This window comes from Aegilops tauschii, chromosome 7, assembly GCF_002575655.3.
Source record: "Aegilops tauschii subsp. strangulata cultivar AL8/78 chromosome 7, Aet v6.0, whole genome shotgun sequence".
NCBI lineage: Eukaryota > Viridiplantae > Streptophyta > Magnoliopsida > Poales > Poaceae > Aegilops > Aegilops tauschii.
This window is the reverse complement of record NC_053041.3, coordinates 380,862,437-380,878,997: the sequence shown is the minus strand read 5'-3', so window position 1 is coordinate 380,878,997 and position 16,561 is coordinate 380,862,437.

Genomic DNA, 16,561 nt, shown 5'->3' with positions numbered 1-16,561 from the left:
TCATGTTGGCAACAAAGAGAAGATCTAATTCTAGAAACGAAACAAACACCCCTTTTTAGCAAACACACTGGGGGAAACCCCCACTGTTACTCCATTTTCATTAATATTGGTGGAACAGTTACATATTGTTGTACACGGTGAATATCGAAATATAAAGATCTACAAGTAATCTAGCCATGATTGCATTCCCTCTTTCAAGCTAGGTTTGGCTTTCTTCATGAAGGTATCAAAGTGCACCTTGAAGCAGGCAATGCAGTACTCCATGTTCTTGGTCTTGTTATCAAAAACTATTATGTTCCTGTGTTTACTTAGACTCCAATACTGTTGCGCGTCGGTCCTAAACAAACGGTTTTTAACCCCTTTCCGAGACGGTATTTGAAACCGTCGCCAAGTGAGTGTGGGCGATAGGGGGTCCTTCCCACACGACCCAGAAACCGTCGGGGATATGCCCTCATGGCACACACGCTCGGCAAAATGAGGTCCTGTGCGACCGGCGAGCGCTCAAATACGGAAATACGTACAGTAGAGCTAAAAAATACAATTATACGACGAAATTGTTTCCGGTCGCAAGTACATCCCACACAGTCAGTCCTTACTAAACGTTTCCGTTCGTATGTACATCCCACACAGTCGCTCCAAGGAAAACGTTTCCGTTCATAGGTACATCACACACAATTTTTCCCGTTAAATCGTTTGCGTTATTGAATGTATCACACACGGTCCGTAGAAGAAACTGTGTGGCAAAGGCTGTCCATCACACACAGTTTTACGTGGTAAACGTTTGCGCAAGGTGGCCTAACGCAAACAGTTTTCAAGAGAAAGTCGTGTGTGATTGTTCATTGATCCAACACGGTTTATTCCTAAAAACTATGTGCGTTGCATGTGGCCATCACCCACAGTATTTTTTCAACAACCGTTTGCAATAGCAAAACCGAATTAGCAGGCTAATTCGCCATTAGCAGCCTAATTATCTGATTATTCATAATCCATTTATTAATCTAATTAACATTTCATATTAAGCACACAATATATTTCATTTCCATATTAAGGAAGCAGAATTTCATAATTGAAATACATCAGAGTACAACATGATATAGCTTTAGCACTCAGCTACCCCATTACACAACTGCACCAGCAGCAAGTTCCACATGCAACATGTAGAACCTTTCGAAATTAGCATCATAGACGGTATATAGACAGATACATCTCATCTGGAAAACTGCTGAAGCGGAAGGCGAATATTGAGCCTTCATTCATGTTTAAGGTCTTTGCAACTTTAGGCCAGTGCCTGTGGATGATTGACCGTCCGTCCTTCGTCCTTTTCAGGAACACTTCAATATTGAACCGTGGGTGTTGTATGAAAACCTCCCTCGCCTCCTGACCATAGAGGTGGTTTGAGAGGTAATCATCAGTGAACTCCTTTGGAAATGCCTGAAAACAAGGATGTGCATAAATATCTTCTCTATATTGAAAATGGGGCAAGGAATAAAAAAAGGCAAGGTATAATAGTTAGTACCATCTTGTAGTGAATTGATGTCTTCTTCATTGTGCAGACAAAGATCTTGTTATTTATTGTCGCTAATTTCTTTATCCTAACAATCTTTCTGAGTTTCTTGATTTGATTGTTATTCATGGACAACTCATTTCCTCATATGCAAAAAGGGTCGAACAGTGGGTCAAAACCTCTAACAGCAGGACCTACATGTGCAAGACCAAATTGTTAAAAACCAAAATATTAGAATGGTTCCTGCAATTGCACAATAATGTGCTATTAGAGAACGGAGCATGCACGTGCTAACCTCGATTGTAAACCTCAGTGCTTCCCATTGTTTTCCTGCAACACATATAAGGTAGTTAGTCATCAGGTTAAGTAAGGGTTCGCATGCTATCAGTAAAATATGTTGATGAAAAATAAGCACATTGCAGATTCATCAGATTAATTCAAGCCACACGGAAAACCCATTTACTCAAACCAAGCATGATTAAGAACTAGGAAATATAGCACTTGTATATGTTTCTCATGTATTAAGTGCAGCGAAATTCGATTTATTCCTCACATGCACAACAATACAAAATTCTACCCACGGCAATTGGACATCGCATTGCAGAATTGAACCAAGCAATTAACTAAACACCACAACAAATGAACCAAACATTAACTGAGCACCACATTGCATAATATAACATAGTCCTAATAGAAGATCAGACAGTTAACCAAATAGTTAACTACATCCAATTGTAGCAATTGTATTTGTTTCTCATGTATTTACTACAGCCAAATTCAATTTATTACTCACATGGTATACAATAACAGAATGCACCCACAACTATTGAACATCGCATTGCAGAATTGAACCAAACAGTTAACTAAACACCACAACACAAATGAAGCAAACGTTAACTGAGCACCACATTGCACAATGTATAACCAAACCAAGCATGCTTGACAACTTGGAAATATAGCAATTGTATTCGTTTCTCATGTATTTTGTAAAGATAAATTCGATTTATTTCTCACATGGAAGACAATACAAAATTGCAGCCTGAAGAATTGAACATCACATTTGTAGAACTGAACCAAACAGTTAACTGAAGACGACAACTAATTAATAAAACAATTAATAAGTGAGCACCACACTGCACGACATATAGAACATATACACTAGAGCAACTGATTGCATGGTAAAATTAGATAGCACAATTCACTAGAATTTGTGAAGGAAAGGCAGGAGCAGCACACGCAACGGGTAAAACGAGCATGCTTAACCGGCGTAGCTAGCAAATGGCAAGGTGCTCCTCCAAGATCTAGGGGTCGGCACAAATGGCAGTCATCGTGACCTCATCCGCACATGCGGCCGCGATTTGCTTCTCCGCTGCCAAATGCTCCTTAAGATCCTGGCTATACTGCGTGCACCATGGCTTAGGGCGGCGCTTATTTGGTGGAGGGGTCGGTGATTTGGGTGGAAGGTGTCGCGCTTGCGCCGGCGATCGGAGCATGTGGGATGTGGAAGGAGGAGGAAGATGGGGATCGGGTGTGGATTACCTGCCTGGATAGACGAGGCCGATTAGCGTGAAGGAGGGTCACCGGCGAGGAGGCGGCGGCGCTGCAAGCAAGGAGTGAAGGTTTCAACTTGGAAAGGAAGGCGGAAAGGGGGGAAATGTGGCTTTTCGTAAGGGGGAGGGGCGAGGAGGTAGATATTTCCGCGGAAGCCAAAAATTTGGAATCGCTTCAGCCAAAAAACTGGCGCGCAAAGTGTCATCAGACACGGTCCCTTATTAAGAACTGTGTACGATATGTGAACATCACAAACGATTCAGATAGCTTAACCCGTGTGTGATGAGTTTGAACGTCAAAAATTTTGGTTCGAATTTCAATGGTTACAGTGGTCATCCACTTCATTGCATAATTTGGGTATACAAAGGAGACTACAGCACACCCACACTTCTTAATCGAGCAAGTTCAGCAATTAAACAGAGCTAGCTGACCTAAACATTACTCTAACAAATTAAAGACCGGCGCTCTTAATTAAACAAAACAAAGAGTACTACTACGGCTGGTGCTCATCGATCTCCGCCGCCGCCTCCATGTCCAGCTCGCACCCGGCGGTCTCCTGGGGAAGGGGTTCCTTGGCATCCATCGCACCATACTCAGCAAGCATCGCGCCGTCCGCGTCCGCCATCTCTTTGGAAAAGGCCGCCACAAGCTGGGCGTGGGCGGACGCGATCTGGGCTTGGACGGGCTCCGTCGTTGCAAGGTATGCGGTGGAGGAACGGACGGCTGCTCGAACGCTCTCGGTGATTGCCAGCTCTTCGGCCGTGGGTTGCCGACCGTTGTCGGAGAAGTTTCGTTCGATTTGTGCGGTGACCGCCAGGAGCTGGGCGTGGGCGGCCTCGACATGGTCGTGGGCGGCCTCCATCAGGGCTAAGGCCGCCGCTGCGGAACGGGCAGCTGTTGTGCCGCTCTCGCCAGTTCCTATCCCCGAGGCAGATGTTGCTGCCACCACCTGAGAAGCAACAGCGGCCGTTTGGGCTGCCTTTGCCGCCCGGTCGTAGATTGCGGCCGCGCTCATGCACCTTATTAGCACGCGCATGGCGGCTGCGGCCGCGATCTCGCCGGAGTGGGCCACTGAAGTTGCCCTCACGATGCTGGTCCACGTGTCCATCTTTCACCGGCAACGATTGAACAGTGAAATGATATTTGGGGAGCGAGCTAGTGTGCTTGAGACGCCGGCTGTGGACTGTAGCCGATGCACCTTCTCGCGTAAGCCATAGGCGTACTATACACCGATGGTGCTCCAGGATATTTTGTGCTGCATCTCACACGGTTGCTGATAATAAACTGTGTGCGATCTACTTGATTTTTCATCTTGATTTGAATTACATAATGGGGTCACAGTGGCAATGGACGGTGTTTGAATTGCTAGACCTTTTATCTTGAGTGAACATGCAACTATATGTGTGTCGTAAAAGAATTGGAATTATTCAAGGTTCGTTTGAACATTTTATACATTAAATTGGTTTTCTAGACATTTCAGGTGCACAATTCAAATTTGAACTACATGCACATGCTCCAGTGCATATAAATTGGTTGAAAAATCAAATATGTGTCCTTGGGTGCATGCTTAGGTCCCATGCAAGAAATGTGAATGAATTTCAAACACTAGGGCACCGTTGATTGCCGACAAAACATTGAGATGCCTGGTTTTTAAATTCTAGTAAATCCAAAACTCGTCTGAAATTCATGAAACTTGGCATGCTATCATGGAGCGGCATCAACATGCCGTGGTAAATCTTTTTGTCCCATTTGGGGTAGGTTTGGGTATATGCTTCTCACAAACCGGAGCTACTCACAACAAGCATGATGGTTTTCGGTAGGGAACGTCCCACCTTTGTGGACGAAACGATATCCATTGCCTCTTATTGCTTTCAATTTTTTTTCTTGTGTCAACATAGAACATAGAACAACAGGAGTGTTGTGTGAATTTTTGTGATTTTTCGGGGTTCGTTTGGACATTTTTATGCATTAACTGAGTTTTCAATGCATTTATGTGCATAATTCAAATTTGAACAACATGCACATGCTCCAGTGCATATAATTGGTTGAAAAATCAAATCTGTGTCCTTGGGTGCATGCTTAGGTCCCATGCAATAAATGGGAATGAATTTTAAACACCAGGGCACCGTTGATTGCCGGCAAAACATTGAGATGCCTGGTTTTTAAGTTCTAGTAAATCCGAAACTCGTCTGAAATTCATGAAACTTGGCATGCTATCATGGAGCGGCATCAACATGCCGTGGTAATATTTTGTCCCATTTGGGGCAGGTTTGGGTATATGCTTCTCACAAACCGGAGCTTCCCACAACAAGCATGATGGTTTTCGGTAGGGAACGTCCCACCTTTGGGGAGGAAACAATATCCATTGCCTCTTATTGCTTTCAAATTTTTTCTTGTGTCAACATAGAACAACAGGAGTGTTGTGTGAATTCTTGTGATTTTTCGGGGTTCGTTTGGACATTTTTATGCATTAACTGAGTTTTCAATGCATTTATGTGCATAATTCAAATTTGAACTACATGCACATGCTCCAGTGCATATAAATTGGTTAAAAAATCAAATATGTTTCCTTGGGTGCATGCTTAGGTCCCATGCAAGAAATGGGAATGAATTTCAAACACCAGGGCACCGTTGATTGCCGGCAAAACATTGAGATGCCTGGTTTTTAAATTCTAGTAAATTCAAAACTCGTCTAAAATTCATGAAACTTGGCATGCTATCATGGAGCGGCATCAACATGTCGTGGTAAAACTTTTGTCCCGTTTGGGGCAGGTTTGGGTATATGCTTCTCACAAACCGGAGCTTCTCACAACAAGCATGATGGTTTTCGGTAGGGAACGTCCCACCTTTGGGGACGAAACGATATCCATTGCCTCTTATTGCTTTCAAATTTTTTCTCGTGTCAACATAGAACAACAAGAGTGTTGTGTGATTTTTTGTGATTTTTCGGGGTTCGTTTGGACATTTTTATGCATTAACTGGGTTTTCAATGCATTTATGTGCACAATTCAAATTTGAACTACATGCACATGCTCCAGTGCATATAAATTGGTTGAACAATTAAACATGTGTCCTTGGGTGCATGCTTAGGTCCCATGCAAGAAATGGGAATGAATTTCAAACACCAGGGCACCGTTGATTGCCGGCAAAACATTGAGATGCCTGATTCTTAAATTCTAGTAAATCCAAAACTCGTCTGAGATCCATGAAACTTGGTGTGCTATCATGGAGCGGCATCAACATGTCATGGTAATTTTTTTTCTCCCATTTGGGGCAGGTTTGGGTATATGCTTCTCACAAACCAAAGCTTCTCACAACAAGCATGATGGTTTTCGGTAGGGAACGTCCCACCTTTGGGGAAGAAACGATATCCATTGCCTCTTATTGCTTTCAATTTTTTTCTCGTGTCAACATAGAACAACAGGAGTGTTGTGTGAATTTTTTTGATTTTTCGGGGTTCGTTTGGACATTTTTATGCATTAACTGAGTTTTCAATGCATTTATGTGCATAATTCAAATTTGAACTACATGCACATGCTCCAGTGCATATAAATTGGTTGAAAAATCAAATATGTTTCCTTGGGTGCATGCTTAGGTCCCATGCAAGAAATGGGAATGAATTTCAAACACCAGGGCATCGTTGATTGCCGGCAAAACATTGAGATGCCTGGTTTTTAAATTCTAGTAAATCCAAAACTCGTCTGAAATTCATGAAACTTGCATTGCTATCATGGAGCGGCATCAACATGCCGTGGTAAAAAATTTGTCCCGTTTGGGGCAGGTTTGGGTATATGCTTCTCACAACAAGCATGATGGTTTTCGGTAGGGAACGTCCCACCTTTGGGGACGAAACGATATCCATTGCCTCTTATTGCTTTCAATTTTTTTCTCGTGTCAACATAGAACAATAGGAGTGTTGTGTGAATTTTTTTTGATTTTTTGGGGTTCGTTTGGACATTTGTATGCATTAACTGAGTTTTCAATGCATTTATGTGCACAATTCAAATTTGAACTACATGCACATGCTCCAGTGCATATAAATTGGTTGAAAAATCAAATCTGTGTCTTTGCGTGCATGCTTAGGTCCCATGCAAGAAATGGGAATGAATTTTAAACACCAGGGCACCGTTGATTGCCGGCAAAACATTGAGATGCCTGGTTTTTAAATTCTAGTAAATCCAAAACTCATCTGAAATTCATGAAACTTGGCATGCTATCATGGAATGGCACCCGACATGCTGTGGTATTTTTTGTGTCCACTTTGAGAGAAGGCGCACTCGAATAATGACAGCCAACAAAGGCATTTTGAAAAAATAGCTGCCACTATAATATCTCAAACGTTTGTATAATTCAAACCGTGTGCGTTCTGTTAACCTTTCACGTGACGCCATGTGTCTTGGTTTTAATGGCTGTAGGAGGTGTCGTGCGGACAGCTGCTTGACATTGACTGAACGGGAGGCGTGCGAGCGCCATCCGGTGCGCAGGCTGACCGAGAGGCGTGCAAGCTGTCCTCAATGCGCAGGCTCACCGGGAAGCGTGCGAGCTGTACGCTGCGCAGGCTCACTGGGAAGCGAGCCCTTTGACTTCCATGGCCGCCCGCCTTGCTCGCATCCTCTCCATTAATGGCGCCCAAGCCGCAGTTTAATTCGCTTTTTAAATATAAAACACTCATAGCAAATGTTTTACTTAGAACACCCGTATGCAAACTGACAGCTTCCCCAGGAAGCAAAGAGAAAATGTGCCGAGTAGGATTTCTGCAGCTCTTGATCGCAAACGTTTTAGATAGAACACCAGTATGCAAAGTGAGAGCAATGCAGTATTTGTGCATCCCTTCAACGCAAACGGTTGTTTTGGATGACTCGTGTGCAAGCACATACAAACAATTTGGTAAGATTTGTCAATCCTTGTAACACTGCGATTTGTCAAAGTATGAAGCTAAAAATCACTAGCAGTATCTAATTTTTGCAACTAAAATTCAGTAATTAAGCTTAGATTTCATTCATAGATTAAGCAGTCGTTCTTAATTTATACAAACAGTTCAACTCGACAGCTGAATGATACGTCCATTTTGCATCATGCTTTTATATCGATATTTATTGCATTATTGGCTGTTATTACACATTATGTCACAATACTTATGCCTATTTTCTCTTATTTTACAAGGTTTACATAAGGAGGGAGAATGCCGGCAGCTGGAATTCTGGGCTGGAAAAGGAGCAAATATTAGAGACCTATTCTGCACAACTCCAAAAGTCCTGAAACTCCACGGAAGTTATTTTTGGAAATAATAAAATATATTGAGCGGAAGAAATACCAGAGGGGACCCACACCCTGGGCACGAGGGTGGGGGGCGCGCCCCCTGCCTCGTGGGCCCCCTGGTGGCCCTTCGGTGGCCATCTTCTACTATATGAAGTCTTTCGTCCGAGGAAAAATCATAAGCAAGCTTTCGGGACAAGACTCCGCCGCCACGAGGCGGAACCTTGGCGGAACCAATCTAGGGCTCCGGCGGAGCTGTTCTGCCGGGGAAACTTCCCTCCGGGAGGGGGAAATCATCGCCATCGTCATCACCAACGCTCCTCTCATCGGGAGAGGGCCAATCTCCATCAACATCTTCACCAGCACCATCTCATCTAAAACCCTACTTCATCTCTTGTATCCAATTCTTGTCTCCAAGTCTGAGGTTGGTACTTGTAGGTTGCTAGTAGTGTTGATTACTCCTTGTAGTTGATGCTAGTTGGTTTATTTGGTGGAAGATCATATGTTCAGATCCTATATGCATATTAATACTCCTCTGATTATGAACATGAATATGCTTTGTGAGTAGTTACGTTTGTTCCTGAGGACATGGGAGAAGTCTTGCTATTAGTAGTCATGTGAATTTGGTATTCGTTCGATATTTTGATGAGATGTATGTTGTCTCTCCTCTAGTGGTGTTATGTGAACGTCGACTACATGACACTTCACCATTATTTGGGCCTAGACGAAGGCATTGGGAAGTAATAAGTAGATGATGGGTTGCTAGAGTGACAGAAGCTTAAACCCTAGTTTATGCGTTGCTTCGTAAGGGGCTGATTTGGATCCATATGTTTCATGCTATGGTTAGGTTTACCTTAATACTTCTTTTGTAGTTGCGGATGCTTGCAATAGGGGTTAATCATAAGTGGGATGTTTGTCCAAGTAAGGGCATCACCCAAGCACCGGTCCACCCACATCAAAGTATCAAAGTACCGAACGCGAATCATATGAACGTGATGAAAACTAGCTTGACGATAATTCCCATATGTCCTCGGGAGCGCTTTTCTCTATATAAGAGTTTGTCGAGGCTTGTCCTTTGCTACAAAAAGGATTGGGCCACCTTGCTGAACTTTATTTACTTTCGTTACTTGTTGCTCGTTACAATTTATCTTATCACAAAACTATCTGTTACCTATAATTTCAGTGCTTGCAGAGAATACCTTGCTGAAAACCGCTTATCATTTCCTTCTGCTTCTCGTTAGGTTCGACACTCTTACTTATTGAAAGGACTACGATAGATCCCCTATACTTGTGGGTCATCACTAAACCGACCAAACTTTTCCCCAATTGTTGCCAACCACGTACTGAAATAGCTAGTTAAACTATATATACTAGCTAATTTTAAGTACGTTGTATAGTTCCACCACATCTATAGTCAGATGAACTGAACAAAATAGCCCCTAAATACTACTACTACTGCGGAGGGGCTTTGTACTACTTCCGGCTGCCTCCCCTCTGCCGAGCGCGCTTAGTAAGAGGCGGAGGAGCCTACCGACGAGCTGGACAACCGCAATACGGTGCCTGCTGCTGTTGCAGCTTCAGCGATGCTCACCTCGAACGCCCTCTGCCACTCCATACGACCCCTCTCGAAGCGGTGGTTCTCCTCGTAGATCTCCTGATTCCTCGCCTCTGAGGCGGCGTGTGTTGCGGCCACGACGGCGGTAAGGCTCTTTGCGTGCTCGACGAGGCGCTCCTCCTCCTCCCGCGGTAACTCGGTGTAGCGCGCAAGGTCGCTAACGCACATGCGGGCATCCACCTCCGCCTCCCGCCTTTGGGCGTCGGTGGCGGAGCGGGTGATGACCCCGGCGGTCAACGGTGGGCTGGCAGCCACGGCGGCCGACGACGGGGTGGTGGCCACGACCACCACCTCCCGCCTTCGAGCCGCGGTGGCAGAGCGGGTGATGGCCACAGTGGCCGGCAGTGGGGTCGCGGCCACGACGGCCACCTCCCGCCTTCGGGTGCGGCGGAGCGGGCGATGGCCCTGGCTTTCGACGGTGGTGTGGCGGCAACGGCGGCCGGCAACAGCTGCCGACGGGCACCGGCGGCGGAGCGTGTGGTGGGTGTTCTGCGCACACCCAATAGGGACGCCACGCACACTACACTACGCTGGGGACTGAGCCGCCGCGGTGTAGCCTCCCAGCTAGAGCTGTCCTCTGATGACGGCGGAGTGGCTGAGCGACGACGATGGACCGGTGCCATTGGCGATTGTGGGAGAAGCAGACGAGATAAGCTACAGGGAGGGAGGGGAAAATGCGATGCGGGACTCGCCGGCCGTGAGGGTTTTTATAGTAGGCCGGTAAGCATTGGGATTTTGGGGGATTTCACCGAGTTGGGCGGGAAGCTTGCGCGGGAACCCGCGAGGTTGCGCGGGAACAGGCTCACTGACGATTCATTGGCGCCACCGTTTGGCCAAAAGAATGCCCCTGCGCGCTGCGCAAGCTTGCGCTGTAAGCCGTCTGCGGCAGCGGGGTGACAAGACGTGTGAGAGGAGAACGAAAGGCCACGTACACATATGGTTAATAAAAAAACGTTTGCGATTTAATTACCTACTATACCACCGTCCTGGTTTATAAGTATGATTTAACTAATAAAATACGAATGCATGTCGCCAAAGATTATATAGTTGGATTTGTATTTGAACATAGTTTCCAATTATATAATTTTTAAAACATGCATTAACATTTTGTTGGTTAAATTTGAGGGCAAAGTATGGCACAGAATATAAACGAGACTATAGACTAGACGGAGGTGGTAGCACACGGCCGCTCTCTACGTAGCGACGCAACTGTCGGCCGGCTTGTAGGAGACCATTTCCTGCGTGTTCAACTGCTCTATGCGTGTGGTTGCTTGCGGTTCAGGCGGCCGCGGCGCGCTCTGCTCTCGCGTCCCTCCGGGTGCTCTGCCCTCGTCCCTCCACGCGCGCTGCCAGTGTTTGGGGCCGGCGCGCGATCATGCACGTTCGTGTGCAAGCGGTTGCGCCAGGCACGGCGCGACGATGCAGTTACCCGCTGCAAAAACTGCCATGCGGACGCGCCGAGAATCCACGCCGCCTGGCCCCCTTTTATTCCCGCGCCCATTTACCTTCATCTCTCGTCTCACATGACACAATAAGCACACCCACGAGGACACATACAAAGAGGACATCCAGCGGTTCCAATGGTGCTCCCCGTGGCTCCAATGGTGCTCCCAGCGGCCGACGACGACAGCGGCGGGCAGTTCACCACGCATCACGTAGTGGACACCCACGTGAGGGGGAAGGCCCTCTCGGTGGTGTACACGAACGATCCGGTCTCGGTGGAGAGCTCCATCCAAACTATGGAGCAGTTCCTTGCCGAGGACAAGTACCGAGTGGCCGGCTTCGACCTCGAGTACACCATCGGTCGTGCCGGGCACGATCAGAAGGTTGCCGTCGCCCAGTTGTGCGTGCGGCATGACGTCCTCGTCTACCACTACCACCTTGCCACAAGGCCTTAGGAGCGTTTCTCCAGGTTTATCAATAGCTCCGACTACAGTTTCGCTACGCTGGACACCACCAACGATCTAAAAGTGCTCAAGGTTTCGAACTTGAAATGCCCGAATCTTGTCAACATCCAGCACCACTACAAGGTCTGGGGCAGCGAGAAAAACAAACTAAACTCCCTGGTTGACCTCACCTCGGCCATCATCGACCCCTACTGCGCGAAGATGAAGGAAAAGAGCAATAAGGACAAGAACGCCTGGCACAATGTGTGGCATGAGAGACTGGATGAACAACATGTCAAGTACGCGGCCATGGACGCGTACACAAGCTACGAGATGTACAGGCAGATCGTTGACATGAGGAACTGTCTTCTTCCTGACCCAGATGAGGGATCGAGCCACATAGCAGTGGCAGGAGCGTTACAAGAAGTAGATGACTAGACGATCGTTTCTCCTACTTTAGAATGCATGCAATTGTTTATTGAGGTGTGTGCGAATGATCTGTATAGTGACTTATGTAATTGGATGTTTATTTCAGTTATATATATACATGTTATTCTACTGTAGACAGAGCAATTCACACGGCTTATTAGCAGCAATTGTCTGTGTTATTATTGGTCTTCGCACACATTTCTGATTACGGACCTGTTTGCCGCGTATCACACACATCTTGTTCAGTTGAACCGTTTCCATTGTGTTGCCTAATTACATATAGTTCATCCCAGTTAACCGTATGTTGTATATCGCACACACCTTCATCTGGTTGCCCGTTTGTTTTGTTCCTCCTCATCCCAAACAGTTAATCGAGCTGAACTGTATGCCTTGCATCGCACACGCAACTAAATTCTGAACCATGTTTGATGCATCTATCATCGCAAACGCTTTGCACCTTTTTTGACGGGTTTTTTACACCACCGTTTGCGATTATGGCTTCGCACATAGTTTCGTCGAAGGTCTCTGATCGTACTGTCACGTTTGGACCATCCTGCAGTAGTACAACACCATGCTATTAGCCATTCTTTGAAACATTGTTATTTCTTCTCTTCTCATCCATGAACACTTTTGTGAGATCATAATCAGTGTTCCATTGGAATCCAATAGCCAACCAGAAGTTCTAAATTAAATCACAACTAAAGAATAGGTGCATTAGATGCTCATTTGGTTCATCCTCACATAATACACATCTTCAAGTCTCAATGTGGAAGTTCTTCCTCAACAGAAGGTCTTGATAACCCACGAGTATAGGGGGTCGTGTTAGTCTTCGAGGGTAGTATTTCACCCAAATTTGTTGATTCGACACAAGGGGAGTTAAAGAATATTTATGAACCTTAGCAGTTGGGTTGTCAATTCAACCACAGGTGGGAAATAATATTTCTACAGCAACATGTTTAGTAGCACAGTAGTTTGGTAGTTCTGATAGTAGCAGTAACAGTAACAATAGTAACAAGAATCGTAACAGAAGCAGTTTGTGATGATTGTAACAACAACATCAGTAGTAACTTAGCAAAGATCAATATGAGAAAAAGTGTAGGCATTGGATCAGCGATGGATATTTGTGTTGGGTAAACCTATAGATGATGTTCTTGATAATTGACCGACACTTCTTCATGAAGTGTCCATTAAAACCATCAGGTCCAAGGGACTTATCTATAGGCATTTGCTTAATGACATCATCAATTTCATCAGGGAGAAAGGTCTTTCTAAGTCCTCAAGGTTGTTTTCCTTGGCAAAATGAGAGATGTCAAAATTTTGTTCAGTCTCTGCAATCATACCAGTTCTTTCTTTAGAAGAGGACCATAGGATGGCAGCCTTATGGTCATGTTCATGTGCAATATGATTGTTTGTAGCTTTTAGGAAAGAAATATAGTTATGCCTAAATATGTGAGTAGCAAGCATTGAAAGGATTTGGTGTTCTCATCCCCAAGCTTGGCCCATCTTATGTTAGCTCTAATTCTCCAGTACTTCCTTATAGATTCCAATAGTTTCTTTGTATAGATAATAAGTATTTTCCTGAACCTTCTTTCAATATCAGTAAGCAATCCGTGGTCCTCAATACCATTAATTAGTTTAACATAGTAGCAGCAATTTTCAATAGTCTTATTAAGTTGAGAGAATTGCTTGCTCCATCTCTTGAGTCCCCTCCTCACAGCTTTGAACTTAGCACTAATATTTTTAGCAGAATCAGCAAAGAAGATAGAATTGTTCCAATGGTTTTCCACAGTCTCAATGAATTTAGCAAATTTAGTCCAGAATTCTTCAAACCTAAAAATTTGACTTTTTGGGATATTACTATCAATTTGAATTTTAATTGGAACATGATCAGAAGAGATCTTAGCCAAAGGAGTAGCCACAGTGAATGGGTGCTCAGAAGTCCCTTGAGAGCTAGTGAAAACCCAATCAAATGTTTCCAATAGTGGTTGGTCCTGCATGTCACTCCATATGAATGATCTGCCCTTGAGTGGGATCTCAACAAGATCAAGATTAATAATGATGTCGAGCATCATGTTGTTGTGGTCACCACCAATTATGTTTCTATTTTCTGGCCCTCTAATGAATTTAAAGTCACCCAAGATCATCCATAATTTAACCTGATTGGTGTTCAGGTTCATAAGCTAGTTAGTGAATTCTTATTTACCTTCCACATAGTTTGGTCCATATACATCAGTCAAATACCATGTACTATTGTCAAGATTGTAAGTAAATTCAATTGTGATATGGTAGTAGCTCTGAGAAATAAGCTTTCCTTTCAGCAAATTACTATTCCAGATGGTGATAATACCCTGAGAGCTGCCATTGGATGGGGTAATTAAATCTTTTAGGCAAAAGTTTTTGATGTGTGACGGGTCAAAGTCTTCTCTCTTTGTTTCTTGGAAAGTCATAACACATCATGAACTTTCATCAATTTTTTGTCTGATATCATCCGATCTATCAGAGGAATTAATGCCCCTAACATTCCAATTTAGGATATTCCAACTCCTATTCATGTTTAATGGAATGTGTAATGCTATTGGTCATACTATGAATAGCATGGCGTGAAAACCAAGCATGTGATCTAATATGAATAGTATGGCATTTTTTAGAGACACATCTGACATAATAGGTTGGGGATATTAGCATATAATGGTAGTCTGTGAAACGCTCAGGGGGCTGACATAAATTGAGATAGCTGATAAATAGACTAGTAGTGCTACCAAATGAGTTCCACAACAATAGAGGTGCCAATTATAACAGACCAAAATAAGTACAGATGCACACATGCATCCAAATGACAAATCATAAGCATCAAACTGAAGACTAAGATAACTAGGAGGTAGGTTGGGAGCCACAAAGACCCCATAAATAGATGGAACACCTATTCATCTAAATTGTCATAGTTCAGAACACTTGATGACACTCCACGAGGTGCCATCTTGCAGGGGCCAGTGCCAATAGCTTGCAAGGTTTTCATGGGCAGATGGGGTGGTGGAGGAGCATCTTTGTTGATCACCATGGCATCGAACTGAGGACCTAAGTTGATAGCAACTTCAGACTTATTTTTGCTTGCTATGTTTAGATCTTGAGTACTGCAGACAGGTGGTTTACTTTGATTCAGCAGCAGCAGATGCTTTTGTTGGGGAACGTAGCATGCAATTTCAAAATTTTCCTACGATCATGCAAGATCTATCTAGGAGATGCATAGCAACGAGAGGGGAAGAGTGTGTCCATGATACGTCCATTTTGCATCATGCTTTTATATCAATATTTATTGCATTATGGGCTATTATTACACATTATGTCACAATACTTATGCCTATTCTCTCTTATTTTAGAAGGTTTACATAAAGAGGGAGAATGGCGATAGCTGGAATTCTGGGCTGGAAAAGGAGCAAATATTAGAAACCTATTCTGCACAACTCTAAAAGTCCTGAAACTCCACGGAAGTTATTTTTGGAAATAATTAAAAATACCGAGCGAAGAAAATACCAGAGGGAACCCACTCCCTGGGCACGAGGGTGGGGGCGCCCTACCCCCCTGGGCGCGCCCCCTGCCTCGTGGGCCCCCTGGTGGCCCTCCGGTTCCCATCTTCTGCTATATGAAGTCTTTCGTCCGAGAAAAAATGAGAAGCAAGCTTTCGGGACGAGACTCCGCCGCCACGAGGCGGAACCTTGGCGGAACCAATCTAGGGCTCTGGCGGAGCTGTTCTGCCGGGGACACTTCCCTCCGAGAGGGGGAAATCATCGTCATCACCAACGCTCCTCTCATCGGGAGGGGGCCAATCTCCATCAACATCTTCACCAGCACCATCTCCTCTCAAACCCTAGTTCATCCCTTGTATCCAATTCTTATCTCTAAGTCTGAGGTTGGTACTTGTAGGTTGCTAGTAGTGTTGATTACTCCTTGTAGTTGATGCTAGTTGGTTTATTTGGTGGAAGATCATATGTTTAGATCCTATATGCATATTAATACTCCTCTGATTATGAACATGAATATGCTTTGTGAGTAGTTACGTTTGTTCCTGAGGACATGGGAGAAGTCTTGCTATTAGTAGTCATGTGAATTTGGTATTCGTTCGATATTTTGATGAGATGTATGTTGTCTCTCCTCTAGTGGTGTTATGTGAACGTCGAGTACATGACACTTCACCATTATTTGGGACTAGAGGAAGGCATTGGGAAGTAATAAGTAGATGATGGGTTGCTAGAGCGATAGAAGCTTAAACCCTAGTTTATGCGTTGCTTCGTAAGGGGCTGATTGGATCCATATGTTTCATGC